Source organism: Hemitrygon akajei, chromosome 1 (genome assembly GCF_048418815.1).
Source record: "Hemitrygon akajei chromosome 1, sHemAka1.3, whole genome shotgun sequence".
Lineage (NCBI taxonomy): Eukaryota > Metazoa > Chordata > Chondrichthyes > Myliobatiformes > Dasyatidae > Hemitrygon > Hemitrygon akajei.
The window spans coordinates 175,635,517-175,648,959 of record NC_133124.1 but is presented as its reverse complement, the minus strand read 5'-3'; the positions used below and the strand labels follow the sequence as shown (position 1 = coordinate 175,648,959).

At 46.3% G+C, this 13,443-nt stretch overlaps 1 protein-coding gene across 1 annotated transcript in view; it reads right to left on the bottom strand.

The window, feature by feature from the left end:
* Positions 1-6,143, bottom strand: part of LOC140726738 (B-cell receptor CD22-like) — a 195,404-nt gene extending 189,261 nt beyond the window's left edge. Inside the window, exon 1 of the mRNA XM_073043547.1 lies at positions 5,952-6,143. The gene's annotated coding sequence lies outside the window, so the exon portion shown is untranslated. The remainder of the gene's footprint in view (positions 1-5,951) is intronic.
* Between the last annotated feature and the right edge of the window lie 7,300 nt (positions 6,144-13,443).

Here is a 13,443-nt window from a genome sequence, read left to right as displayed (position 1 = left end):
CTGTATGGAACAGGTGACACCTTGTTTCAAGGCAGTCCCCACCCTGAAGAAAAACCCTCCCCATTTGTGAAGAACGACACGTTTCAACGAGGTCTCCACTCATTGCAGAACTCAAGGTTTGGAATAGCATGACTCTTTAACATCTCTTAACACCTGCAGGAAGGTGATGGGCAGAATGGCCTCTTCCCATGCCATTGAGCCTTATTATCCCTAATCTGTATGTCTTTGTAATGTGGGAGGAATGAAGCACCTGGAGAAAACTTACAAGGTCACGGGGAGAGCGTACAAACTCCTCACAGACAGCAGTGAGAATTGAATTCTCGCTGCTGGTGCTGTGAAGTCTCACACTAACCACTACTCTACCGTGCTTGCCTAGTTTGCATGAAGTTTTTTGATTTAATCGCTCTAAAAGCACTTTTCAGATGGAACTTTTGGAAAAGGCAGTTTGCAGGGTGTGTAGTGTCCACCTGAATTTTCCTGTCTTCTTCTTTGTCCTGGACACATACAGGCCCCACAGTGATGGTAGATAGCAGCTAATGAGACTTTCTGCTGACCAGGAGAACCCTGCACCAACTCCATGCACACATTTGCAGAACTAGTGTCTGCTGTATCTCCTTCACCATCTTAGTTCTGTAATCTATTTATAAAACCAGCATCCTGTCAGCTTCTTAACCACTTTCTCCGCCACTTTCAGCAAACCTTACACACTGAACCTCCCCTCCTCGCTCTCCCAAACCTCTCAGTTTCAGTTTACATTAGTCTTCCTTTCAACTGCACCTCCCTCCATCACCGTCCTCGCCACCGTTAAATGCACCTCCCTGTTCGGAGAGAGTCCAGAGGATGTTCATAAGAATGATTCTGGCAAGAGATTCTGAAAGGGTTAATGCATGAGCCACTATTGATGGCTCTGGGCCTGTACGCTCTGGAGTTTAGAAGACTGAGGGGGTGATCTCAAGACCGAACGTTGAAAGGCGTAGACAGTGTGGTCCTGGAGAGGGTGTTTCCTATAGTGGGAAAGTCTGGGCCAGAACGCACAGCCTCAGAATACAAGGACAGAACTGAGGAGCAATTTCTTTAGCTAGAGAGTGGTAAATCTGGCCTCAGGTGGCTGAGATAGCCAAGACTTTGATTATATAACCAAGATAATGAGAGCCGTAGATAGGGTAGACAGTACCCTTTATCACAAGTGAACTGGGCTTCTCCTGTGCTGCACCGATCACCGTTCTGGTTTCTGAGAGGGCGGTGGGGAGAGGTGAGAGAAGGAAGTTTAAAGAGGATCTGAGGGGCATTTAATTTACACAGGCAGCGAGGCTGATAGCTGGACTGGGCTGCAAGAGGAGGTGGTGAAACACAGAGGTGTTGAAAGTTTAACATAAATTTATTACCCGAGTACGTATTGGTCACCATAAGCTACCCTGAGATTCATTTTCTGGTGGCAAGAGAAAGTGTAAATAAATACAATAGAATCAGTGGAAAACTACACACAAAGTCATTCAAACAACCAGTGTGTAAAACAGGACAAACTGTGCATACAACAAAACTATTAACAATAAATAATCAAATAATAAATCCCCCTTTCCTTCCTCCTCTTCCTCCTCCCCTCCCGTCCACCCTCTCCCCCACCTTCCCTTGTTCTCTTATCCCCTCTGTCTCTCCCTCCCTCTCTCTTTGCCCCTCTCTGACAGAGGTAGCCTCAGGCACCCCCTCACATCTGCGACTGCAGCCCGAGGGCTTCTCCAGAGAAGAGAGAGAATGAGGAAGAGCAGAGAGTTGAGGGAATGAGAGACACAGGAGGGACGAGAATAGGGGAGGCAGAGACTATGGGGTATAGAGAGAGAGGAAGGGAGGAATGGAATGAGAGAGAGGGGCAGAGAGAGGCGAGTGAGAATGAGGGAAGGAGGAAGAGGGAGTGAGATAAAGAGATGGGGAGAGGGTGGGAGGTGAGTGGCTGGGAGGAAAGAGGGGAGAGGTGTAGGAGGAGTGAGGGGAGAGGGTGGGGGAGTGAAAGGGGAGAGGGAGAGGGAGGGGAGCTGGGCTGGAAAGGGAATGTGGGGCTGGGGAGTATGGTGGTAGAGGATAGGGGGAATGTGTGAAATGTGTTGGGAGAGGGAAAGTGGGGACATAGGGTGGGTAGAGCACATGCATGGAGGAGGGAAAGTGCAGGGGTAGAGAGGGAGTGAAGAGGGTGTTGAGGAGACACTGCACAGAGGAGGTCGGGTGGTGGGGTGGGGGGAGAGAGAGCAGGGCTAGAGAGGGAGGGGAGAGTGTGGGGGGAGCATTTGCAGAGGGAGGGTTTGGTTGGTGGGGGTGAGGTAGATTTATCTGTTTCCCCCAGCCTCTCCGGCAGTATCTCACACCAGAGTTGGCTGTGGACATCCCTTTCTCCCGTTTACCCTCCCCCCTCCCCTCTCGAGGGTGCTAAAAGACCAGGAATCTGTCAGCAGGCCATTCGGCCCTCCTCACCGATCCTCCCTTCAGCGAGATCCCAGCTGATCAGCCCTAGGCTCCCTGTACTAAACCTCTCCTTCATCCCCTACTCCTCTCAGTTTTGCATCTCCCCTCTGACCAGGCTCTGGGGGTTGGGGGGAGGAGAAATTTCCAAGACTCCCCACCCCTGGGGTGAAGAATTCTCTTCCCATCCCATGCCTCTCCGTCTGACCTCTTTTCCCTGGGGTAAACATCCTGTATTTTTCCCTGTAAGAACAATGAGACCCCCTCCACCCCATTCTCCTTCTGTATTCTAGGGGGCCACATGTCCCAATCTGCTTGATCGCTCCAAACAACATGCCCCCCACCCAACACCACCGTCCCAACAATTGGTCTGACAAATGTTCACCACTTCCCCACCGGAATGGAGTCTGACCATCCTCAGTGATGGAAACCATAACAGTGCACGGTATTCCAGGGGACATTCCCCCCTGTGGGAATAGGGGTGAGGCACTCCTCTCTACCTCCAGCCCCCTTGCTCTTTCCTGACTGCTCTCTGTACCTGCACAAGGGCAGTCTACACCCATATATCCCTCAAAGCTGCGGGCAAGCTGAGAGGGGTATTAAGAGAGCAATCAGGGGATTGAGTTCAAGAACTGTAAGATAATGTTGCAGCTCTATAAAACCCTGGTTAGACCACACGTGGACGATTGTGTTCGAGTCTAGTTGGAGTATTGTGCTCGGCTCTGGATGGAGTATTGTGCTTCCTTCTGGTCAACTCATTAGTCATAGAGTCATAGAGAAGTACAGCCCAAAACAGACCCTTTGGCCCAACTAGTCAGTGCTAAAACAATCTAAACTGCCTTCTCCCATCGACTTGTGCCAGGATCATTGCCCTCCATACCCCTATTAACCATGTACCTCTCAAAACTTCTCTTAAACGTTGGAAACGAGTTCATTACTTGTGCTGGCAGCTCATTCCACATTCTCACGTCCCTCTGAGTGAAGAAGTTTCCCCTCATGTTCCCCTTAAACTTCTCAACTTTCACACTTAACCCATGACCTCTGGTTGTAATCCCATCCAACCTCAGTGGAAAAAGCTAGCTTGCATTTATCCAATCTATAGCCCTCATAATTTTGTATACTTCTATCAGATCTTCACTGTTCTAAAGAATACAGTCCTAACCTATTCAATCTTTCCTTATAACTTAGGCTCTCCAGACTCATCAATATCCTTGTAAATTTTCTCTGTACTGTTTCAAACTTGTTCATATCTTTCCCATCCGTAGGTCACCAAAACTGCACACAATACCCCAAATTAGGTCTCACCAATGTCTTGTATGAATTCAACATAACATCCCATCTCCTCTACTCAATACATTGATCTATGAAGGACAACGGTCCAAAAGCTTTCTTTACGACCCTGTCTACCTGTGATGCCACATTCAACAAATTATGGACCTGTATTCCCAGGTCCCTTAGTTTTACCACACCCCTCAGTGCCCTACCGTTCACTGTGTAAGGCCGACCATGATTGGTCCTGCTGAACTGCAACGCCTTGCACATGTCTGCATTCAATTCTATCTACCATTTTTCAACCCATTTTTCCAAATATTCAGATTGCTCTAAAAGCCACAATAGCCTTCCTCACTGTCCATTACACCCCCAATCTTGGTATCATCTGCAAATTTTCTGATCAATTTAACTACATTATCATCCCGATCATTGATATAGATGACAAACAAGAAAGGACCCAGCACCAATCCCTGTGGCATAACACTAGACACAGGCCTCCAGTCAGAAAGACAACACTCTACTACCACTCTCTGGCTTCTCCCACAAAGTCAATGTCTCATCCAGGTTACTAGCTCATCCTGAATGCCGAGCGACTAAACTCCCATGTGGGGCTTCGTCAAGTGTCTTATCAAAAGTCTATGTAGATATCATCCACTGCTTTGTCTTCATCCACTTTCCTGGTAACTTCCTCAAAATCTCTATAAGATTAGTTAGACATGACCTACCACACACAAAACCATGCTGACTATCCTTAATCAGTCCATTTTTCCCCAGATACTTATATATCCGGTCTGTTAGAATACTGTCCGATAACTTTCCCACTGCTGATGTCAGACTCATTGGTCTATCATTTCCTGTTTTATGTTTAGAGCCTTTTTTAAAAAGCAGAACAACATTAGTTATCCGCCAATCCTCTGGTCCCTTCCCTGTCCATTACAGAAAGAATGTGGACGTTTTGTAGAGGGTGCAGAGAAATTTACCAGGATGCTGCCTGGATTAGAGATATGAGGAAAGGTTGAGTGAGCGAGGGCTTTCTCTTTGGAGTAATGGAGGATGAGAGGTGACTTGAGAGAGCGGTATAAAATGATGAGATGCGTAGTCACAGAGAACAGCAAGCAGTTTATTTTCCAAAGCAGCAATGGTGATTATCAGAGGGCATTAAAGTGATCGGAGGATACGATAAGGTCTATTAAGAGACTTTTGGATAGGTACATGGAGCTTAGAAAAATAGAGGGCTATGGGTAAGCCTAGTAATTTCTAAGATAGGGACATGTTCAGCACAACTTTGTGGGCCAAAGAGCCTGTGTTGTGCTGTAGGTTTTCTATGTTTCTATGAGGATGCAAGAAGTAAGTTTTTTTCATAGAGTGTTGTGAGTGCATGGTACGAACCATCAGAGAGGTGGCAGAGGTAGATACATTATCATCATTTCAGAGAGTCTTACACAGTTAAATGCACAAAAGAGAAATGGAGGTTATTTGTGTTGGAGAGCAGGGTTACAATAATATTGGAGTAAGTTAAAAGAATGGCACAATATCGTGGGACGAAGGGCCGTAGTGTGTTGTCATGTCTGAAACTCTGTGTTCTGTGTTCTGTGTTCTGTGTTCTGTGTTCTATGTTCTATGTTCTATGTTGGCTGTCACAGTCAAATCTCAGGACTCTAGTGACTCACAGTCCTTCACCATTAAATGTCAGCGTTACTTTTTGTTTCTCTCTCTCTGGAGATGACCTCGCTACCTCCCACCGGATTTTCTTTCGCCTTCCTTTCCTGATCCCTACAAATTGTTCTCACAACCCTCCCAGCATCACATCAGCTGCAGGCTTGGGGATATGACAGACGATCCTCCCCAGGTCTAACTCGTGAAGTGGCTCTGTTCGATCCCGCATCTAATACAAGCACAACAATGTTCTCTGTCCATTAATCCCCACACATACACCCCTGCATGTTCTAATTCTGTTTAACGATCACTCACGTTTAATCCTTGTACACTTCAACCACTACTGTTTGTCCTTCCACAATTCTGTCTGTGACAACACCAAACAGAAAACTCCAAGAAACTTTGCCGAACTTGGCTTCCCTTTCCTAAATCCGAGTCAATGATGAGGTAACTTTGCAAGTACCAACACAAGCCAGAGTTAAATTAGTAACAAAGTCTCCCCACCTTTCCCCCCCCCCCCCGCCCCACACCCAGTCATGCCTCCCCTCAGCCCCAACGGTCACATCTCTCACCAGCAGCCTTGGTTCGGATTCACCTCTTCCTGATCTGATTCAGGCAAACAGAGCCGAGAAATGTTGGCTTTGATCCTGCTGTGGGATCCGGAGGCGTTCTGTGGATTGGGCAGTACTTCCTCCGTGTGGGAGGAATCTCGGAAATCCCCACTCCTGGTGGTTAGAGTCACAGAGACGTGTGGCTGAGCTGGAAGGCAGTGTGGCAGTGAGATGACAGAAGGGCTGTTCCTGTTACACTCTCAACCTGACAGAACATGCGTAGTTTGATAATGGGCGGTGATACTCTCTGCTCTGCTGACTCTGCTTCATACTTTCCACCTCCTGTGGTGGTAAACAAGTCTACATACACTTTCAGTACCTTAAATCACTCCCCTACTCAACAATATTTCCCACCCCCCATCACAATTCCGAGGAACCCCCCTCTTTCCGCATTCCCCCATCCAGCAGGTCTGGAATTTGCAATGATGATCCATAAACAAGGGAGGGGGAGGGATGGGGAGGAAGGTGGATTTTAAGTTCAAAGTAAAATTTATTATCAGAGTACATACATTTCACCACCTACAACTCTGAGATTCTGTTTCTGCAGGCCTACTTAGAAAATCTATAGAACAGTAACTGTAAACGGCGAGTCCTTTGCTCGCATCTTTGGAAACAGCTTTATTTCTATCTCTGATATCTCCTCTTTTCCCTCTCAGGTTCTTTTGAAGACCCTGACCTGGAGTTACTCTCTGAGTTTGGTTCTTTGCTGGAATGGGACCCGCTCCCAGGGCCTCACGATCGGCCACTTTTTGATATGCCAAGGACGCGGACTGGAAGACAGGTGCACCTTCCGCGGCTCTGGAGGTGGGCTGCTGCCGACTGATGTGCCATGGGTGAACAAGAGGTACAGAGCTCGATAAAATGACGCAGCAGACTTCTAACACCATAAATCGGAGAGATGTTTTGTTATGTCTCCCCTCTCGCTGTTAAACGGGGACACCTCTTTTTCCCTGTTCGGAGAGAGAGAGAGAGACCCTGTGGTATAGACAATAGACAATAGGTGCAGAAGTAGACCATTCAGCCCTTCGAGCCTGCACTGCCATTTTGAGATCATGGCTGATCATCCACTATCAATACCCGGTTCCTGCCTTGTCCCCATTTCCCTTGATTCCCCTATCCATAAGATACCTATCTAGCTCCTTATTGAAAGCATCCAGAGAATTGGCCTCCACTGCCTTCTGAGGCAGTGCATTCCAGACCCCCACAACTCTCTGGGAGAAGAAGTTTTTCCTTAACTCTGTCCTAAATGACCTACCCCTTATTCTCAAACCATGCCCTCTGGTACTGGACTCTCCCAGCATCTGGAACATATTTCCTGCCTCTATCTTGTCCAATCCCTTAATAATCTTATATGTTTCAATCAGATCCCCTCTCAATCTCCTTAATTCCAGCGTGTACAAACCCAGTCTCTCTAACCTCTCTGCATAAGACAGTCCTGACATCCCAGGAATTAACTTTATGAATCTATGCTGCACTTCCTCTACAGCCAGGATGTCCTTCCTTAACCCTGGAGACCAAAACTGTACACAATACTCCAGGTGTGGTCTCACCAGGGCTCTGTACAAATGCAAGAGGATTTCCTTGCTCTTGTACTTAATTCCCTTTGTAATAAAGGCCAACATTCCATTAGGCTTCTTCACTGCCTGCTGCACTTGCTCATTCACCTTCAGTGACTGATGAACAAGGACTCCTAGATCTCTTTGTATTTCTCCCTTACCTAACTTTACACCATTCAGATAATAATCTGCCTTCCTGTTGTTACTCCCAAAGTGGATAACCTCACACTTATTCACATTAAATGTTGTAGTGTTCTCGCACAGGTGTAACAGAACTCTGAACTAAACACCGAGGTAAACCATAGTCAATGAAGACAGGATCGCAGTAAGATTAACTGTTTACTGTTCACTCTTCCACATTAACGTATGGTGAAAACTGTTGATAAAATAATACAAAATATATACAGTATTTGTTTCCTTCTTGATATCATATTTACATTGTAAATACTTGCAAAAGTAAAACTACAACAACTATATTACATTAAAGTGCAACATACAGTCAGAAATCTACCTACGCCATTGACTGCTTTAAATACACTTCAACACAAACTATCCGCAACTCTTCAAATAACAAAAACATAAACCTTATCAACCGTCATTACTTTTAACAGAATCAGCATTAACATTTTTAATTCAACATATCGATTATCTCATGAACTTATGGCGTTGCTTCACTAATGTTTCTAGTGCGTAGAAAGAAAACTTTTCTTGCGCTGATCCTGCACATGTGAGCCTCCTTCTTCCCGTTTCTCCAAACCGGTATTTTCCCACAAGACGCGGCGAAACCGGGTGTGATGTCATCGCATGCCGCGATATATCACAGACAACGAATTTACTTTAAACAATCTAAACTTTAACTAGAAAACGATAACAAACGGATTACTAAAGTGAAAATATAATAAACTAAACAAATGCCATAAAGGCAACACAAACGTCATTTGCCAAGTATCTGCCCACTCACCCAGCCTATCCAAGTCACCCTGAATTCTCCTAACATCCTCATCACATGTCACACTGCCACCCAGCTTAGTATCATCAGCAAATTTGCTGATGTTATTCTCAATGCCTTCATCTAAATTGTTGTCGTAAATCGTAAACAGCTGTGGTCCCAATACCTAGCCCTGTGGCACCCCACTAGTCACCACCTGCCATTCCGAGAAACACCCATTCACCACTACCCTTTGCTTTCTATCTGCCAACCAGTTTTCTATCCATGTCAATGTCTTCCCCCCAATTCCATGAGCTTTGATTTTACCCACCAATCTCCTATGTGGGACCTTATCAAATGCCTTCTGAAAATCGAGGTACATTACATCCACTGGATCTCCCTTGTCTAACTTCCTGGTTACATCCTCAAAAAACTCCAATAGATTAGTCAAGCATGATTTACCCTTGGTAAATCCATGCTGGCTTGGCCCAATCCTATCACTGCTATCTAGATATGCCATTTCATCTTTAATAATGGACTCTAGCATCTTCCCCACTACTGATGTTATGCTGACAGGTTGATAGTTTTCTGTTTTCTCCCTCCCTCCTTTCTTAACAAGTGGGATAACATTAGCCATTCTCCAATCCTCAGGAACTGATCCTGAATCTAAGGAACATTGGAAAATGATTACCAATGCATCTGCAATTTCCAGAGCCACCTCCTTTAGTACCCTAGGGTGCAGACCATCTGGACCTGCAGATTTGTCAGCCTTCAGTCCCATCAGTCTACTCATCACCATTTCCTTCCTAATGTCAATCTGTTTCATTTCCTCTGTTACCCTATGTCTTTGGCCCATCCATGCATCTGGGAGATTGCTTGTGTCTTCCTTAGTGAAGACAGATCTAAAGTAATTATCAAATTCTTCTGCCATTTCTCTGTTTCCCATAACAATTTCACCCAATTCATTCTTCAAGGGCCCAACATTGTTCTTAACTATCTTCTTTCTCTTCACATACCTAAAAAAGCTTTTGCTATCCTCCTTTATATTCCTGGCTAGCTTGCGTTCGTACCTCATTTTTTCTCCCCATATTGCCTTTTTAGTTAAGTTCTGTTGTTCCTTAAAAATTTCCCAATCATCTGTCCTCCCACTCACCTTATCTCTGTCATACTTCCTTTTTTTTAATGCTATGCAATCTCTGACTTCCTTTGTCAACCACTGTGGCCCCTTTCCCCCCTTTGAATCCTTCCTTCTCCGGGGGATGAACTGATTTTGCACCTTGTGCATTATTCCCAAGAATACCTGCCATTGCTGTTCCACTGTCTTTTCTGCTAGGATATCCATCCAGTTAACTTTGGCCAGCTCCTCCCTCATGGCTCCATAGTTTCCCCTGTTCAACTGCAACACTGACACCTCCGAGCTGCCCTTATCCTTCTCAAATTGCAGATAAAAACTTATCATATTATGATCACTACCTCCTAATGGCTCCTTTACTTCAAGATCGCTTATCAAATCCTGTTCATTACATAGATAGATAGATAGATAGATAGATAGATAGATAGATAGATAGATAGATACTTTATTCATCCCCATGGGGAAATTCAACTTTTTTCCAATGTCCCATACACTTGTTGTAGCAAAACTAATACAATACTTAACTCAGTAAAGAATATGATATGCATCTAAATCACTATCTCAAAAAGCATTAATAGTAGCTTTTAAAAAGTTCTTAAGTCCTGGCGGTAGAATTGTAAAGCCTAATGGCATTGGGGAGTATTGACCTCTTCATCCTGTCTGAGGAGCATTGCATTGATAGTAACCTGTCGCTGAAACTGCTTCTCTGTCTCTGGATGGTGCTACGTAGAGGATGTTCAGAGTTATCCATAATTGACCGTAGCCTACTCAGCGCCCTTCGCTCAGCTACCGATGTTAAACTCTCCAGTACTTTGCCCACGACAGAGCCCGCCTTCCTTACCAGCTTATTAAGACATGAGGCGTCCCTCTTCTTAATGCTTCCTCCCCAACACGCCACCACAAAGAAGAGGGCGTTCCCCACAACTGACCTATAGAACATCTTCAGCATCTCACTACAGACATTGAATGACGCCAACCTTCTAAGGAAGTACAGTCGACTCTGTGCCTTCCTGCACAAGGCATCTGTGTTGGCAGTCCAGTCTAGCTTCTCGTCTAACTGTACTCCCAGATACTTGTAGGTCTTAACCTGCTCCACACATTCTCCATTAATGATCACTGGCTCCATATGAGGCCTAGATCTCCTAAAGTCCACCACCATCTCCTTGGTCTTGGTGATATTGATACGCAGGTAGTTTGAGTTGCACCATATCACAAAGTCCTGTATCAGTTTCCTATACTCCTCCTCCTGTCCATTCCTGACACACCCCACTATGGTCGTGTCATCAGCAAACTTCTGCACATGGCAGGACTCAGAGTTATATTGGAACATAACACTAAATCCAGAATAGCCTTGTCCCTGGTCGGCTCTCGTACAAGCTGTTCCAAGAATGCATCCCTTAGGCACTCTACAAACTCCCTATCCTGGGGTCCAGCACCAACCTGATTCTCCCAGTTCACCTGCATGTTGAAATCCCCCATAACTACTGCGACATTACCTTTGCCACATGCCAATGTTAACTCCCTATTCAACTTGCACCCAATCTCCATGCTACTGTTTGGTTGCCTATTGACAACACCCATTAGGGTCCTTTTGCCCTTACTGTTCCTCAGTTCTATCCACACAGACTCTACTTCTCCTGATCCTATGTCCCCCCTTGCAAAGGACTGAATCTCATTCCTCACCAACAGGGCCACCCCACCCCTTCTGCCCACATTTTTGTCCCTACGATAGCACATATACCCTTGTACATTCATTTCCCAGGTCTGATCTCCCTGCAGCCACATCTCCGTTATCCCAACAACATCATAGTTACCCATTTGCACCTGAGCTTCAAGCTCATCCGCCTTATTTCTGACACTTCGTGCATTCAGATATAGAATTTTTAGCCCATTTCTCCTCTCTCTGTTTAAATTGCTGCCTATTGTGCTTAACCCAGCTCCCCGAACTCCCATCGGGCTATACGCCCCTTGAATTTTGTTGTCCTTCCTAAATTTACTTATTCTTTCTGCACATTTAACTCCATGTTCCGTCAGACCATCCCTCTGTACATGTGTCCTCCTTATCACTTGTTCCACCTCACCTTTCTCTACTACACACTTAATATTCCGGAACCGTGTAGTCCCCACCTGTCCTTTATTCTTCATCTCGCTATCCTCTCTCTCATTCTGGATCCCCGCCCCCTGCAAATTTAGTTTAAACCCCCCTCCCCCAAGAAGCTCTAGCAAACTTCCCTGCAAGAATGCTAGTACCACTCCAGTTCAGGTGTAAACCGTCCCTTCGGAACAGATCCCACCTTCCCTGGAACAAAGCCCAATTATCTAAAAACCTGAAGCCCTCCCTCCTGCACCATCCTCTCAGCCACATATTAATCTGTATAATCTTTCTGTTCCTTGCCTCACTCGCACGTGGCACAGGTAGCAATCCTGAGATTGTTACCCTGGAGGGCCTGCTCTTCAGCTTCGCACCTAACTCCCTGAACTCCCTACGCAGGACCCCCTCACTCATCCTATCCATGTCATTGGTCCCTACATGGACCACAACATCTGGATTCTTGCCCTCCCTCTCGAGAATAACCTGCACCCGATCTGAGATGTCTCGGACCCCGGCACCAGTGAAGCAACATACCATCCGAGACTCCCGATCTTCCCCACAAAATCTCCTATCCGCCCCCCTGACTATAGAATCCCCTATCACTACCGCTCTCTTCTCTTCCCTCCTCCCCTTCCTAGTCAAGGGTCCAACCTCAGTGCCAGAGACAGGACCACTGCAACTTGTTCCTGGAAGGTCATCCCCACCAACAGTATCCAAAACGGTATACTTATTGTAGATGGGAACGGCCACAGGGGTGCTCTGCTCTCTCTGTCTGCTCCCCCTGCCTCTCTTGACTGTCACCCATTTGCCTACTTCCTGACTTTTCGGTGTGACTACCTCCCGATAACTCTTATCTATCTCTGCCTCTGCCTCCCGAATGATCCGTAGTTCATCCAGCTCCAATTCCCTAACTCGGTCTGATAGGAGCTGCAGCTGGATGCACCTTTTGCAGGTGTGGTCATCAGGGACAACTGTGTTGACCCTGACCTCCCACATACTGCATACGGAGCACACCACTGCTCTAACTGTCTCCCCCATTACCTGATCCCAGATTAGTCAGAATAAATGAGAAAAGTACCTACCGACCTTACCTTTTATACCTCAGCAAGCACGTACTCAGGCTCACTGATTTCCTCTCACCGAAGTCCCCTTGCGCCAAAGCCCAGCACTCCGCTGCCCGCTCCTGAAAGTGGGCCTCTTTTTAAACCCCGCGCTCGCTGCTGACGTCACCCACGCCTGCGCAGTTTTACCTTCCTCCTCAGGTACTGTCCAGGTAGGTCCGAGGGTCTTGGCCTCCCTACAACGGCTGATCCTCTGATCTCCAGTCGTCTGTCGACCTCGAGCACTCCTTACTCCCGCTCCGCTGCCCGCTCTTGAAAGTGGGCCTCTTTTTAAACCCCATGCTCGCCGCTATGTCGAATGCCGGGTGAACGAGTAGTCTTTGGGGTTCTGCAAGTCTGTGTCTTTATTGATGCTTTTCTCGGTGGGGGGTGCCGATGATATTTTGCTGGTGGGGGAGGGAGGGGGTCTTTGCTTTGCTGTTGTTTGTGGGTGGGAGAGGGGAGCTGGGGGGGGCCTTTGTGGTTCTAACATTTTACTGTCTTTCATTCTTTGGGGCACTCCTCTGTTTCTGTGGATGTTTGAGAAGAAAGAGAATTTCAAGGTGCATATTGTATACATTTCTCTGACATTAAACGTACCTATTGAAACAGGATGTGTAAACTGTCAACATCAGGAACTGTAAA